At 36.1% G+C, this 17,759-nt stretch overlaps 1 protein-coding gene across 5 annotated transcripts in view; it reads left to right on the plus strand.

Annotated features, from left to right (window-relative positions):
- The window catches only part of EXTL3 (exostosin like glycosyltransferase 3), a 137,598-nt gene that overhangs the window by 28,135 nt on the left and 91,704 nt on the right, over positions 1-17,759 (plus strand). The window lies entirely within an intron of this gene.

Below are 17,759 nucleotides of genomic sequence, written 5' to 3' on the forward strand. Positions count from 1 at the left end.
CATTCATGTGTGTATTTGCTTTTTGTTCCTCATTCACTTGCTTTACATGACTTCACCTCAACTTATTATGTTTTTGTACTGCTGGTCTTCAGTCAGTTTTTTATATTTTGGTTGACATCTCTCACTTTCATGTAACAAAACATCTAGTTCACATCCATTGCATGTATTGCATACCTTCTTCAAATCAACAAGTAATATTTTCTTTCACTTCAATTTGTTTCACTTTCATTTTTAATGTCCATTTTTCTAGTAATTTCTTTTTGACAGCACCAAATCATGTTCTGGTCACATTCAGAACCCCTCATCACCTTTATATGCATTGTAATTCTATGTCTTTTATTGTAAACAATCACATCAATCTACTTTTATATTTATATTTATTGTTTCACCAGATAACATATAAATAAACTTGGGCCTTAAATCATGTATTTGAAACAGGTATTTTTCTGAGCAGATTTTTACTAGTCAACATTCTTGTTTATTGTGGATCTATGAATGGCCCAATTGCTTTTTCTGTTCTCTATCATTTTGTTCCTATGTATCCATTCATGTCATACAACACAATGTTTTCATGGATCTCATTCATTCAGAACATTGCATTACATTACCCCAGACTTCCTATCTACTTTTATTATCACCATTAACAGCTCTGAAGACAAAGACAATAACAGACTAAAAAGATTCCATAACTATATAGCATCACAGTAAAAAGAATAAAGTATGCCTTCTAGTTCTTGTTTGCATTCAAAAAGGCTTTAGCAAATGTAATTAAATATTGATACAATTTAAAAATGCAGAATCTGTCTAGTAAAAATTCTTGTGCACATTTCAAGACTAATTTATTGTGATTTGAAATTTTGTAGACAAGAGATGGATTAGCAGATGACTGAGATTACTGTGCATGCCTTTAATGATGTTGATTATATTCTCTGAAAGTACTACTTTGTTAGTTTTAGCATTGCTGTAACATTTGTTTTTATCTTTTCCCCCTACCAACTAAAGCTGCAATTAGTGATGTAAGTATTAGACCAGGACTGGGGAAACCCAGATTCAAGGCTGTCCTAACTGGGTGAGTTTCTTAATATTAGTCACACTCTCTCAGTCCAGCCTACTCATAAAATTATGAGAATAACATGAAGGAAGTTTTTCATTTAAACCTCTTGAAGTGCATAGAAAGGCAAATAAAGGTAACTAAATAAATACACAGTGAAGGGACTTTGAATTATAGTATAAGTATAGTTGGCAGCACTGTATATAGACATACTTGAGATAGAGAAAATATCAAATGCCCTTTTCTTTCCAAAATCTAAATAAAAGCTTTTTTTGTAACAAAGAATAGAAGCAGCAAGAAAATACTCTTAGATAGTTCATCAGACAATGCCTTTGCCCATTTCATCTGTCCATCTATTTTCTGTGAGGTTAATATACAAAAATGCCTTGGATCATGTATTCTTGGCAAACATATATTTATAGATGAAGAATTCTTAACAACTGTATTTGTTGGGAGAAGGATACATAGTTTTCTTAATCTAGTTGTATGGTTAGGGTTAGAGTTAAGTTTATTTTAATGATGTTTTATTGAATAAGCTCTTGAACAGGGATTTAGTAATATACCAGAGAAAAGGGCAAAATATACTTTCATGAAGAGCTCAGATACTGGCAGGCCTAGGCCATGGATAATCAGCCTCTCCTGGCAGAAGAAGCCAAGATGATTAGTGATAATGGTGTCAGTGACTGAACCAAAAGGGTTAGGAAGACTAACCATAGTATTGCCAACACCAGCAGCAGCCATCCAGAATTCTGCCAGGTAAATGGCAACCTGTGAGGAAAAGCATATGGGCAGCCAGAAGGAACTTTGTGCTAGCAAATAACAAATTGCCAGAATAGGGCTCTAACTTCAGAGTTTTTACAGACTGACTTGTTTGCGGAGATTTTAGGATGATGCAGACTTGAATCTTCATTGGGTTCTCACATTGTGACAAACTATGATTTGTTTGAAATGCTGTGTTGGTAAACCATGACTTTCTGAGTTCAAATGACATGTTAAACCAAAATAAGATAAATCACATCATAACTTACTATTAGATATTGTGAATATGTTGTGAGATATGCTGGCATCAAAAAGATATTTCATGGAATATGAAAACATTTTGTTGTATTACTTTGTATTATATTAATTTTTAAAATATGTAATCTGTAGACTTTAGCTGAAAATTTTTAAATTGTACTGAAGACACTTGTTAGAGAATAATATTCATTAAAGTCAGTAAGATTTTTTCTGGAAAAAAAAAGGTGCATAGCCTTAAGTTGTTAAATTGACTGGCCTAGACTTTACCTAGATTCTGATTAGATGAATCTAGTCTCCACTTTACGTTATGTTATTATGCTTCTCTGAGTCTGAAACTTTGCTTTGTATTTTTTTCTTAGGACTTATCCAATATTTTATTATCATAGACTTTCACTGCTGGATTAAATCAATATTAAATGAACAGATTCAGCGATTGTGATGACAGCCAAAGGCCCCAGAGTGGGCAATGCTGTGTTCAGCCAGAAGCCTTGTGTAGGCATAATTATTAATTTATCTTGTATTTACTGTAATTTTGTGTGTATATGTGTGCGCATGCATGTTTGTGTGCATATGTTTTGATGCCTCTTCAGCAGCTTCATCTTTAAGCACACTCTGAAAGATTCTGCATTCTGTGAAGTCTTGCTGAATTTTTTTTTGTTCTAGCAGTTACTCTTATCTTCCTTAGAATTCAGCTCTGTACAGCCAAATTGACTTAGTGAAAATATGGTGCCAAAGTCCATGCAATATTGAACATTCCACTACAAAACAGATGTCAGACAACTTTTTTTGAAAGGAGAGCAAGTACAGTGGGAAGAAATAATGGAAATGTTGTACTGTGTTGCCTAGATATAGGCATATATTAGAGATAGAGAGCAGATAGAGCAAAAATCTGAATATATGCAGAATAATCATGAAGTGTACTTAATTTGAGAACTTTCATTTTTGGATGGTTCTACTTAGCCCACATTTACAATTTCTAATTTATCAGTCAGAAATAAGTTCTTTTCTCTTATGCAGTATTCTAATTGGAAACTCTTTAAGCGCAATTACTTCTGCATTATATATCTTCAATTTTGCATTAAAATGTTGCACAATTTGTCACTTACCTTCTTTCTGATCAGGATAGTCCCTTGGAACAGTTTTAATTTTGGAAATCTTGTTTTTATTTTATAAACTTTGTCAATTTATGCCTCAGTACCTCTTTATTCCATTAAAAAAATTGATAAGACTTTGATAACCTTATCTCTAATATTTTTACCAAAATCCTTTGGAATTGCTCTGAATCTCAACCAACATTCTTTCTCAATTCTAGGAATTAAGAAAAAAATTAAAATTATACAAGTTACATTAGCGTTTTTTTAAAAAAATTGATGGACAATTTTGAGCTTGGTGTATGAAGCAATTCAAGATAATACACTTATTTTTCTGAAAGACACATATCTTTTCCAAGAATAGACATGTTTTGATTTTGAAGAATTTGACTAATAAGGTGCATAAAGTACAGACATTACCAAAGATCTTTTCAGATCTAGTGAGTTTGGTTTATAAATGAAAACCTAGTTTCTTTAGCTAGATGTTAAATGAAGTGCTATTACAGAAAGAAGTAATAGTGGAGAATGGTAAAAAGAAAAGTTTTTTGAAAATAATGTTAAAGGTGTAAGATGTAAGAATGGTTTGGGACTCAACCAAAGCTTTCATAAGAGGTTGCTTTATACAACATAATAGTAAACTCCAAAAAGAAGAGGCAAGAGAACATAAGCTATTTTGGATGAGATAAAAAGAAAAAACAAATTAAAGTTGTTTCCAGAGATGATTGGTATTTCTCAACAAATTAAGTTTCTAAGGCAACAATTATCTATGTTAATAGTAATCAATGGAAATAAAAATGAATTATGCAAAACGAAAAACTGCTTTGAAATAAAGCAGAGAAGTGGTCGGCATACAAATTACAAAAAGAAAAAAAATGACATTGACATTACAAGAGGATGCGAGGATGTGTGTAAAAGGCATAGTGTGGGTTGGGGAGGGTGTGATGCAGGTAGCGAAGGATGTGCAAAAAGTACAGCCAGGACACAGGCAGGTATGTTCAAGAAGCTGGCATGGCGCAAGTGCATAGGGGCTGGGGGAAGGATGTACAGGTAGCAGAGACCTATCCCAGCAACCTGTGACCATTCTTGCTGGCTTTCCCACTGACTTTCTGGGGAAACTGGCAGAAAAGGTTGCAAATGGTGATCATGTGATTGTGGGGCACTGCAACTGGTCATAAATGTGATCGGATGACTGCACGGGTACCAGAATTTTGAGGACTGGTTAGATCACTATTTGTTCAGCACCATAGTAACTTTGAAGAGGCTAAAAGTACCTTACGATAGAAAGGAAAGAAGAGGATTGGGTTTACCTGATCTGAAATGGTAGTTTGCAGATTGTTGTTGGCATGGATTAAAGAATAGGTGGTGCTAAGAAATAGAAGCATCTTAGAGTTAGAAAAACAGGAGCCAAGGTTTGAGTGGCACGGATTGTCAGCTCTGGGATTCCATAGCTGCCAAAGGAATGTTGTGTGAAGAATGAAGGGGGTGAGGGGGTTGAACAGTTCAAGGTTATTTAGTATGTTGCATTAGAAATTTCAACTGCAAGTAATTGGTCCTCATGATTAATGAAGTGTAGTAAGTGAGAGGAGATAGGGTGGAATTTGTGAGATGCTCTGGGAATGAATTTCAGTTTTGGAAATTCATAGACGTAACCAGTGTTGTTCCTAGTAAATCAATTGGAGATTATGCCTGTCTTGGAGTTATTGATTACAACGGACAATTACTGGATGCCTAACACGGATATTTGTGGTATGAGAAAATTAAGGTTAATATAAATTTTACAAATAATTATGTTAGACATGTCATCTTTGAGAATATGGACTGCAGGTAATCCTTGCTTAACAATTTGTCAGTTAGCAACAATCTGAAGTTACAGTGGACCTACCCAAAAGGTACTTAATGGCCTGGTTCCTGAGTTTCAAAGGTATGATGCCCCTGTGACTGTTTATTGGACAGTAGTGTTAATAACTGTGGTGTTCATTTAACAACTGAGGCATTTGCTTAACAACCACTACAAAAAGTCATAAAATCAGGTTGGTTGCATAGTGCCTTAATTTACAATTTAAATTCCAGGCTTTATTATGGCAGTAAGTTGAGGACTATCTATAGATATAAATCTAGTCTGTGTCTGAAAACACCTTTGTGGTTTTCAGCACAAGAAACATTCGATAGACGAGAAATAATCTGCAAACTCAAATGGTTAAAAAATTGTCAGATATTAGAATTCTGTTAAAGGGAATAGAGTTTGTTTTTATGTTTTTTATCAAGATTTTATTTGCAATATCTGCACAGAGATTTTCACCCACATATTGCTATTTCATGTTCTACTTTGTCCTTTCTTTGGATTCTATGGATACATCTTTGCCAACTCTTCAGATTCGGAGACAAATGATTGGTTTTTTTTTTTAAATAAAGTTTTTTATTTTTAAACACAAACATACACATACAAAAAGATAAAAACATAAAAACATAAAATCCTCTTCCATTTTATATACATACAGTGTGTCAGTTGGTTATGTATCTTTTGTGCTGTACTTTTATAGTCATTTACTCACAATTTATATCAATCTTCACATTGTCAAACTAACATATGTTTATATATTTATCAGTTATTAATCATTCATGACTAAACTATTCCATCGTTTTATATGAGATGTTCCATATTTTATCTTAAAATTTATGTTATACTTTCAACCAGTGGTTATATATATCTGTATTATATTTTATATCAATCTATTAGATTTCTATCACAAAATTATCTGGTCTATTACCATGCCTTTTTATCCAACCATTGATAAAACAAATCCCATATCATATAAAATTTCTTATCTTCTTCTTCTCTAATTTCAAATGTCAGTTTACTCATTTCAGCACAGTCCATAATTTTTTGATAACTTCATCCTGCATAGGTATTTTGTCATTTTTCCAGTTCTTCGCAAATACAATTCTAGCTGCTGTTAAGACATTTACAATCAAATATTTCAGTTCTTTATTATATATGTCTGGTATGACTCCCAATAAAAAGATCTCTGGTTTAAAGTCTATATGCTGTTTTATCATTTTTTCCAACCATGTGTGGATTTTATTCCAATATTTCTTTGCGTCTGAACATGTCCACCACATATGGTAATATGAACCAGGTATCTGATGACATTTCCAGCATTTATCTGATTTATTCTTAACCATTCTCGCAAGTCTTGTAGGGGGTAGGTGCCACCTGTAAAACATCTTATACAAATTTTCTTTATATGCAGTTGACATTGTCATTTTGTAATTTTGAGACCACAATTTTTGCCATTTTTCCAAATCAATCCCATATCCAAAATTTCCCCCCCAAGCAATCATCATTTCTTTAACTTGCTCCTCCTCCAATTTAAATTCTAATAGATATCCATAAAGTTATTTAATTACCTTTTCATCAGTACCCATCAACATTTTATCTAAGTCAGTCAACTTATCATAAATACCTTCTGCCTTGGAGTCTTTATCAAACCTAGATTGTATTTGCAAATAAGAAAACCAATTCATTTTACACCTTGTTCTTGCAACGTTTGCATAGATTTAAGTTTACCCTTTTAATTCAATAACTCCCCATATCTAACTCTTTGTTCCTTTTTATATATTATTGGATAAGAAAAAGCTTCAATAGTTGATCTCCATGTTGGAATTTTTCAGTAATATTGTCTTTTAATCTTCTCCCAACTCAAAAACAATGCCTCATAAATATAATGTCTTCTAAAATACCCCTGTGTTTTAGTTCCCTTATACTAGAAAAAGGCATGCCATCCCAGCAGCAAGTCGTGGCCTTCTAAAGTCAATAATCTACTGTTCCTTAGTGTTATCCATTTCTTTACCCACATCAAATTTGTCGCCTGGTAATACAGCTCCCAATTGGGCAACGCAAACCCTCCTCTTATTCTTGCATCTTGTAACAATTTTAATTTTATTCTTGCATTTGAGACACAACTGACTGCCATTAGCTATGAAATGATGCCATTGGCTTGTATGCAATTTGTTGAGTGATAAAAGCAACCCTCACTCAAGTTCTAGCACTTGATCAGGAAACCTTGGAGAGGAAGAGCAAAGCAATGTGGCCTGGAGTAGTGGGATGCCTTTCCAAATTATAATTATCATACAGTGGTAGTCACACTGAATTGTGTCAACCCTGTTTCTTGATTATGTTTTTTTGGAGGGTGGGGCTTGTTCTCTAGACAGATTGATCTGCCTGGCAGTCCCTTGGTGCTCCTGTCCTTGTTAGGCTTCAGGAAATCATTAAAAACAGCAATGTTAAGAGAGGCACTGATTGATAGGTGCCATTAGTTGTAACGAATGTTGCTAGTTATTTTTATTGCCTTTTGAATGATTGTTTTATAATTTTATCTGTGTTTCAGTTTTTAAAGACATTTTTGCTTCCTGCTACGTAATCATACTTATACCATGGATGTTTTCTTCTGCTGCTGAGAATCTCTGTTGTGGCAAGCTAAATAAATGAATACACATGCACATATACATATACACACACATACATATACTTATACATATACATCAGTGGTGGGATTCAAATTTTTTTTTACTACCGGTTCTGTGGGCATGGCTTGGTGGGCGTGGCAGGGGAAGGATACTGCAAAATCCCATTCCCTCCCCATCTGCTAACCTGCTTTCCAGCTCCGTTCTCCTGTGCAGGGCAACAAAAGAAGACCCAGTCGATCAGCTGGGACTCAGGAGGCAAAGGATAGATGGGAGTGGGGCCAGTCAGAGGTGGTATTTGCTGGTTCTCTGAACTACTCAAAATTTCCGCCACTGGTTCTCCAGAACTGGTTAGAACTTGCTGAATACCATCTCTGATATACATACATACTGGTGGAGACAGTGCTGATGGAGCACATTTAACAGTCTCATCTGCATTTGTATAGATGAGTGGTGTGGTGGCCTAGAGGTGGATCTTTCACCTCACAACCAGGAGGGTGAGAGTTTGATCCTAGGTAGAGGCAGATATTGCTCTCTCTGGGCATGTTGAGAATATATTTGCTGAACAAAACTCCGCATTGGTGACAGGAAGGGCATCCAGCCAGTAAACACTCAGCTCTGTTCAGTTGCCCAGACACCATCCCGCAAGGGATTATGGGGTTGTTAAAAGGAAATGATGATCTGTATTTGTATAGATAATGAATGAATTAGAACATTTGGTTGCTGTCTAGCTGGGTAAACTGATTAAAAAAGGAAAAAAGAGGAGAGCTGATTTTCAACTGCACATCTTTGTTTTCAGAAATAATTCCTAATAAAAATCTCCCAAAGAGAGTGGTTACTATAGTAGCCTGGCTAATTGATGTTGCATTGTGAAACTTGAAAATATTTAGAGGAAATGAACAGTTTGCAGGCAATATATGAAACAGCTGTTTAATTCTGAGGAGAATTTTGTCTGTGCTCTTTAAAGATAGTTTGAGTTTTCCCATTATTTCAATGTTCATGGATAATGTGGGTGGATAATATTGCCTTGATTACTCAATTAATAATGCAAACTGTAACATGTTCCAATATGTATAATATGGTTCTTTTTAGCATTGTACTACTTGTTAAATAGCTATCAGTATGTGTTGATAGCTACACAGATGTTTATACTTATATTGGCAATTACATTTTTCTCCTTTCTGGCTTTAACTATCATTCCGATTGATATGGACTATCACATCAAGAAAATAATTATAATCAAGCATTCAGAATTGATTATGGTAAGGTAATTGGTACCCTCCTAAGCATAAAGTGTATAAATAAATTGAAACATTTAGGTTGAATTCCTGTCTTTCCCTCCTTTTTATGAGTCCCATTGAGTACAGTGGGAAGAAACTACAGAGGGTGGGTAATAGTTTTAGAGGGATATTTCATATTTGCTTAAATAACAGTATATATTTTCAAAGTTTTATTTTGCAGTAGGTTTTATACTCTAATATCTGCTTCGTAACCTCTGCTACACAGACAAGGAGATAGTATTGCTTGTCTGTATGATTTCATAAAAGGAGGTTTATGGTTAGTTCATTGGATACAGTTACATTTATAAGCAGTCCCATCCTCTAGGAATGCACTGTGGCATTTATCTATTAAGTGTTCATTAAATTCCATGTTTTTATACAAAAATGATCTGTAGCAATGATAGGCTGTTGTGCTTAAGATATAGTACAGGCTAAAGTAGATAATGTGTGACGAACAAAGGACAACAGGACTGTATCATGACACAGCATGACAGCTCATCATTCATTCATTTTTCAATTATATCCTCTCTTTTTACCCAGAGGAAACTCGAGATGGCTATAGTTATTATTATTAATATAAATTCTTACCCAATTAAATTGGTGGTAGATATTTGGTAGAAAACTGGAAAGGTGAAATTTGGCAAATGTAATATGTAATTGTAGAGCACCATGAAGACTAGTTGCATGAACATAAACTCTAGAACCATGCAATGTAAAGAATGCTACATGCATGATAATTTAGACATTCAGTTCACAATCTCATGTGGTCTTTTGCAAAACTTCTATTTTGCATGTCACTCTGAAGAGAGGCATCATTTCAGCAAGATGCATCATCACTCTTACAGTTCATTTCAAGAAAACAACAGCTGTGTTTTCTCTTAAAATTCCAATTTAGGCAATAATCTGAACTCTAAGTAGGATCCTGAAATTATAATAAAAGTGCTATGGGAACATCTTTGGTATGATTCAGTAACCTAAAAGAGATCTGCTTACAAACTTTAAATAGGGATAGTTAGGAAAGGTTTTGAAACCTGTTGGGAGTTTTAGTTCCTAACAGTTCTTAAGCAAATTCTGAAAAGACCATGTTCATTATTTTAAAAACTCAGAGCATGTTAGGTACAATGCCCATAGGTACCATGTAGGAAATCTCCAGAAATAGAGTCTGTGGAAAATGTAAAAAGGGTTGAGTAAATTCTTTTCTTTTGGTTACCAGTAAGGCTGTGAGTTAAATGGTTTAAGAGAAAAATATGATTGGGGGAAATTACCTGTTTTTCATATATGATATAATTACTATGGGCTACAAGTTATGAAAGTGGTCAAAATAAGATGAGTGTGATCACAGAACTATAACAGTTACCGTAAATGAAAGCTTTTGCCTTCATGTCAAATTTGGATTTCTTTTTCAAATTTTGGAATGATTTTGGCTAAAATAAACAATCGTTTTCTTATTAATGCATCAATAAACTTTAAATTCTCTTATTAATGCATCAGTATGGCAATAAGAATGGCAGAGTGAAAGAAAGGGGGGGGAATTAAGGAGTCATTAAATCCAGATTGAATATACACCTCTAGTAGTTTAAACCAGGGGTCCCCAACCGCCGGTCCGCGGACCGGTGCCGGGCCGCATGGAACAAGCCTTACCGGGCCGCTGGTTGCTGGGCGCCGCCATCTTTTTTGGTAAAAAAGCAATTTTTCGTCAAAAAAGATGGCGGCGCCAGCGCTTCAGGTGAGCTTTTCCGGGTAGAAAGCCATTTCTACCGAAAAGCTCACCAGAAGCGCTGGCGCCGCCATTTTTGACGAAAATCACTTCGGTGACGTCACCGGAAGTGATTTTCGTCAAAAAAGATGGCGGCGCCCAGCTGACGCCGGAACCGGGCCGCGGCGCCCAGCTGACGCCGGAACCGGGCAGCGGCGTCGAAAAGGTTGGGGATCCCTGGTTTAAACTTTCTCTTTTGGCATGGCACAAAAGCTTTTATAAGAAGGGATCTTACGACAGATTATCAGGCAGTGATTTAAAAAAAAATAGAGAAAAAGAGAGATGAGCCTGATTTGAGAAACAGAATTCGCAGTCCCTGACAGAATCAGCTCAGAGGGTGTTGAGCAGTGGTGGGATTCAATTTTTTTTTACTTCCGGTTCTGTGGGCGTAGCTTGGTGGGCATGGCAGGGGAAGGATACTGTAAAATCTTTCAGTCAGAAGTGGTATTTGCTGGTTCTCTGAACTACCCAAAATTTCTGCTACCGGTTCTCCAGAACTGGTCAGAACCTGCTGAATACCACCTCTGGTGTTGAGGCACACTAAAGGGCCCTGAGGGGGCCCTAAATAAATAAAAAAAGGGCCTTCCAGATATCCTCTTCCTAAACTGAATGAAGCTTTAACAATCATGACTCTCCCTTTTAGTTGGGCCAGGAAAACTTATAGAGGGCAATGCCTTCTTGGTTGTTGCATTCTCAATAGATTGTTCAGCGGCCAGCTGGAAGAGTATTTCTGCTTCTCTTCCTAGAAGAGGAACAGCAAACATTTCTGAATGCAACTGACACTCCTTAGATTGTACCAAAGCATGTCAAGGGATCAATTTTTTCCAGTCCTATGTGTTGCTGTGGCTTTTGATTGTTGACTTGCATTAAATTTCAGTCTCTTAAAATTCTCTAGGGACACCATACATGTATACCTGGGTGGGGCAGCATTTCTAAGAGGGTTGCATGAAAAAGAACTGTGCAATTTTGTGTTCCAAAGGCTTAAAGAAAGCCTTTAAGGTTTCTGTACTCCACGGGCTGAATTCTTTTCTATTACTAAAAGTCTGTCTCCAGGTCCTTCTGATTGTCAAGTTAGTGAGTTGGCTTCATAGAGTTGGCTTCTCAATTGTTCCCCCTAATATTTGGAATATTTCCTCTTTCCATGAAGGTTGCCTCTATTAAATCTTAAATTTAAATTTCTCAGCCAGCCAGAGAATTTTTATAAGTAGTTTTCAAATTGTTTTTATAGCTCTACTAGATGTTATTGATTTAAAGATTACTGCTGCAGTTTGATACTAAGTTTTATTGTCTGTGTTTTAAAATTGCATGCTTGAGGGATTTGCATTGATGGGAGGATGTTTAACAAAATTGATTTAAATATATTAAGCCAGAGTTGGGAATGGATACTTTAAGAAACCAGCACTTCTGTCTTATTTTCTTTTTTATGTATTGTTAATAATATGATGTGACAAATATCTGCTTCCATCGGTTTTGTTGCAGAAAGCTACAGTAGTGGTGTTAATGCATGTCCAGCAAAGAGTTCACGGTGAATGAGAAAAAATGCCTGTCTTTTCATATTCACCCTTTGCTTTAGCTTATTTGTACCTTTCAGTGGAACATGGTCATGTCACTCTAATTTCAAGTTTCTGTAATTATTTTTTATGAATCTTGAAGCTTTTCTTTTTCAATGGACAGTGATGTTCTCATTTTAGAAGACACCCCTGTGATATTTACACTTTCCTTTCTCCGTTTCCAAGTAGAAGCAGCACTAAACAACGTTGTAACACAAGGAAGTGGCCCTCTAATAATTCCCTCCTTTTTCTCATGGTACAAGTGTACTTATATTGTGTTCAGGTGGGGCCATTATCATTTCTACAAGAAAGATGGGAAAGAGGTATAAATAATAATAGGCAGTGCTGGGCTAAGTGAGGAGGCAGATAAAGTTCATAATGTTATCTTCAAGGTTGGTGTTTGGACTGTTTTTGTTAAACCTATATGTAATTCTTCTCCCCCTTGTAACTCAGAGCATTAAAATAAGCACTTGTGGATTAAATAGATGAATAAATACTTTAGCACAGTGGTGGCTAACCTTTTTGGGCTCCCGTGCCAAAAATTGTGCGCACACACACATGTGCATGCACATCACCCAGAAGGCAACGTGTGATGGGGCGGTATGCACGCATGCGCACTGGGGCTCTTCCAGGCAACCTCTTGCATGCTACTTCTGGCATGCGTGCCATAGGTTCACCATCGTGGCTTTAGCATATTCAGTGGTGCTGTATTGTAATATTGTAAAGGATAAGAACAATGAGAGTTCTACATTAATGTGGAGTTCACTCAGTAATCAGTAAATCAGATTTCACACAGTAATAATAATAGCCTTGTAATGAACTGCTACTGGGCCCTAAGCCTCTTGATGCTAGTCGTACTTGAATTAAAGATCAAGTAGCCTGTTCTTAGGCATGTTTATTTGTCACAATGAGATGATGTATACTGTGTGGCTTGCATTTTTAGTGGAGTAAGCAATCATGATTACTATTACATTTAATAATAATAATGCTGAAGAAACAGTGGATCACCTGGTTAGCTGCTATAAGATCTCACAGACTGATTACAAACAACAGCATGACAAAGTAGCAACAATGCTGCATTGGAAGATCTGTAAGAAATAACATTTGCCTGTAACCGAGAACTGATGGGACCACAAAATAGAGAAAGTCATAGAAAATGAAGAAGCTGGGACTTTAATTTTCAAATTGACAGGCATCTGCCACATAACACTCCAGACTTAACAGTCGTCAACAAAAAAGACTGGATAGTGGACATGGCAGTACTTGGAGACAGCAGAATAGAAGAGACAGAACTGGAGAAGATAACAAAATGCAAAGAGAAACCTGCATATAGAAGTAGAATGACTGTGGCAAAAGAAAGCAAAAGTCGTGCTACTAATAATAGGTGCCTTGGGTGCAATATCAAAACAACTGAATCACCATTTGAATACCACTGGCATTGACAAAATCACCACCAGTCTATTGCAAAAGTCAACTTTACTTGGAACAGCTTTGCATCCTGCGATGATACCTTTAACACCAATAAACATCCACATCTGCTTATCCCAGGACCTTAGGAAGGATAAAAGGATGAAAATGCCAAGCCCAGTCTGAACATCTGGCTAACTGTGTCACAAACCATAATAAAAACAACAATGTAAAATCAACTTTAATTTGTGTCTTCTAAAATTAGTGGTTTAAAGCAAGAGCTAAAGCTTACTTGAACAAAAACATGAAGGCTTTGTTGTGGTACACTGAAGGTGATGTGGTGCGTCTTGTTGGCAGTAGATTCAAAAGAGTTCATCTAAAACTTTCGCATCATGAAGTGTTAGCATAATGAAAACTGCATTTGTGTTTTTCTCTTTCCTGCTGCGAATCCGATATTGTTTCTGGAGAATCTGAGCCATTAGCTACAGGCTGTTGCTCCAAAGTAGAAAACTGCAGGTCCACTTTAGAACCTTGTTTTCTTTTGCCTGATCAAAATGATTACCATTTTTCTCAGGTGTATTTTTTTTTAAATCTCTGGACAAAGTTTCCTCAACATAAAATCACTCACATCTTAGCAACTTCTGTTTCCCCTTCGATGTATGAGAGAGTGAATGCATTGTTTCTTCTCTTTCCCAAATTCACACTGAGCAGTGATCCATGGATTTTTTAACCCACTGAGCTTTTACCCACTTTCCTGGTGAGTCTTCTGCTCTAGATAGGAGAGTTTTGATCATTTGTGCAAGTTGTTCGCTTTATACATTTTTGAGGTCAGACATTGGCATGTTTGGGATGATTTCTCATACCAAGAAAGAAGCAAAAATATAGAATTGTATCTGTGCTCAACAGAAGAACGTGCATAGATTTGTTTTCATAACAAAAGAGATTTTTGTGCTGACTTAGACAGGAGAAAGCATGGCTGTATTGCCAGTCTTTTTTTGTTGGATATATTTATTACTTCAACCTGTAAGGAATTCCAATTTGTAATTCTTTCATTGCCTAAATAATCCCATATCTTAAAAAGAAATCAGGAAACCTTTCTGTTCTGGTTTGGGGAAAACAGGCATGTGATCCAGCCCCTGATAACAGCAAGCACTGATAATTTTGTTTGGAGCTTCTAAAACTGAAATCTGGAGCTGAAAAGGAGTGGAAATATGGCAGTGATTAATTACTACTTGCGCCAATCTATCTAAGTTAACTGCTTCTCTGTTATGTAACCTTACCTAGTTAAACTTGTGGCTGTTTAGATATACAGTTTTTCCTATGCTCCCCTTCCTATTTGGAGATGAATAAAGGGCTCATAGAACTCATTCTTTTATAAACAATGAAAAATGAACGTTGAGATTCACAGGATCCAAACCCAGAGACTGCACGAACTCATGGAATTCATGCAGCTGTGCATTTCCATTTTTGGTCTTGCAACCCCAGGTTATACTTTCCAAAAAGGAATGCTGTCATTCCATTTCTTTAAAAGAAAAATCACCCTTTTTTCTTCAACTCTCATAAATTCACTTCTGGCTATATTTTCTTATTGATCACAGTTCCAACTTTGACTGCAACTTTCCTCTTGTTCTTTCAGTTGTCTATGGAACATCTGTTGCTTGTAAGCATGCTTCAGGAACACCAATAAACCCAGAATTTCTTCTGAAGAAATGTTTGCTGGCTGCTGTAGTGGCACTCTTAGCTCAGTTGCAGCTGTTGGGCTTCTGGATCAGACTGTACTGTACTTTTACTCTTGATTACACTCTATTCAGAATTTGAGCCTGTAACAAATATTTTGCTTGTGAGATTTAGAAATTGTTAGGGATTTAGAAAATGATTCTGCTACAATTTTTAGGATTATGAATGTTATTCTGAGCCTTTGCCAAAACAGCTGTTCCCCCACCCCACCCCTGGGAAAGCAGCAGTTTTGCTTAGGGCTTTTAATTCAAATTTTATGAATGCAAAGGGCATATTTGCCCTTGTGCTTGATGCACTTTAAAGAGAAGAAGCTGAGCACATCATTTGCAATCCAGAGGGCCTCTGAAAATATATGCTAAGGTCTGATCAATTGAACTAACCTAGGAGGCAAAACAGCACTTACAGACCCGACAAAATATTGTCCTGATTGATTGCAGTGATGCATTTTGACATCATGTTCCTACCACTATGGAATAACTTCACATTTTGTCAGATTTAGGGAATCTTCTCTATATCAGCTTGAACGTTAGTGAATGTCATGTATATGCCACAGAACTTCTATTTGTGGTCTCTGGCATTGGCACAGTAGGCTTCTAAATTGACCCTGAAGGCCTTTTGATTTTCACCATATGTCTACGTGGAGCTTAAAACACACTTTCTATATTTGTATTTTAATTTTTCATTCATCTTTTTCTCTTGCTATAATTCAAAGATTCTAACAGACACTTTCCTCAAAAAACAAGAACTGTAAACCACATATGTCTATGGAGATTCCATAAACCATATAATGAAATAAACAGGGACATACAGGTAACTCTTCTGGTTTTTCTTTTAAGTGTTTCAGTTACAAAGAAGCAAAGACTGCATTTAGTAGAAAGCAGAAGTTAGTTTCTTGAGTAGGGTATTGATTTTTGTTTGATAATTTGTCTGGTAGGATAGACAAGCAGAAAACTATGAGAGTACATGCATAAACACATGGATAAAGAGAATAAACATGCTGAATAGGAAATAAAAAGACCAGAACACATCATTTCCAATAACCAATTCCAGATAAGCAGAGATTAACACTAGACAAACAATCGACCAGAAATCAATATTCTAATCAAGGAACTACCAAGGAGAAAATCATAGCCCCCGCCATAACTGACAGGGCAAGTTATCAGTTACAATGGGCTGAATGTATTTCTGCCAGTATTTCAGGTGACAAATCCTCATGTGGGTTTCCATAGAAGTACTACCCAATTCCCATTAAGAATGCATTTTGGCACAGGAAGCATAACGTAGTCATATTTTTGATTGTATTACTCCTAAGGCTATTGTATCTTTGTAAGTTCAAAGTCTTCTTCAAGCCAAGCTGGATGTGTTTTAGTGAGCACCTATGGATGTTTTAATGAGCACCTATGTGTAATTTCACAAGATCTCTTCATTTTTTCACTTCTATTCAAAAAGAAAAATATTAATTTCTCTACGAAACTCTTTCAGCTGTATAATAATGTAAGTAACATTGGCTTCAGTTCCCTCATCCCCCTTTCTATTCTCTGCTTTCCAAATAGTATGGAATATGGTAAATTATTTTACAACCAAATTGCTGTATCATTCTGTGATTAACTATCTTCCAGACTGGAAGAATAGTGCATCTTTTAATATAATTGTGTGCTCATTTAAAAATGTAGTTGCTGCTAAATTATCCATAGAGTTAACTAAGGGTTTCCAGTAATTCTTAGCTGGCAATCTTTTGTGGCTAGTGAGTTTCCCTGTGTCTTCAGATCCTCTTCTCTCTCTGGATGTCTGTATTGTGTAGAGAAATCCCAACCCATGATATCTTTCTGGTTGTTGTTCTTTTTCAACTCTTGGGCACTGCCTAATTTCATTGGTTGCTAACCATTTTTCTTCTCTTCCTCTGAGTTCAGCTTCAACCAACTACTTCCTACCAGCTTTTTCATCCACTTCAGCTTTTCCTGCCCATGAAACTCTGTGTATGAAAAACATGATCTGATTTCCTTCCACCTTCTCAGGTTATCACCACAAAGATGGTGTTTACCTTCTCCATTCTGTCCTACTGCTTTGTGTGTCATCTTCTTCCTCTTCCTCTTCTTAGTATATTTCCACAGGTGCAGGGTCCACATACATAAATACAGGGAAGGTTAGCCAACTGCAACCAACTTTAGGGAAAATCAAAAGGTAGAGGTGCACAAATTGACTATCTCTTCCTCTCTATTTTGGTCAATCCAAACCTAAATTTAGAATAACAGCAGGAATTATCTTGTGTGCCCTTTTTCTGAACTTGGAATTATGGAGGAAGCTGAGAGCTAAACCATATAGTTTCATTGTTCATGTTGTGCTGTAACTGATCCCTTTCAACTATAATTTCTCTCCCTGCTTGAACATGTACATTGGAGCAAAGAC

This window comes from Notechis scutatus, chromosome 1, assembly GCF_049901735.1.
Source record: "Notechis scutatus isolate UNSWTSFEM ecotype Mainland chromosome 1, rNotScu1.2, whole genome shotgun sequence".
In the NCBI taxonomy this organism is placed as follows: domain Eukaryota; kingdom Metazoa; phylum Chordata; class Lepidosauria; order Squamata; family Elapidae; genus Notechis; species Notechis scutatus.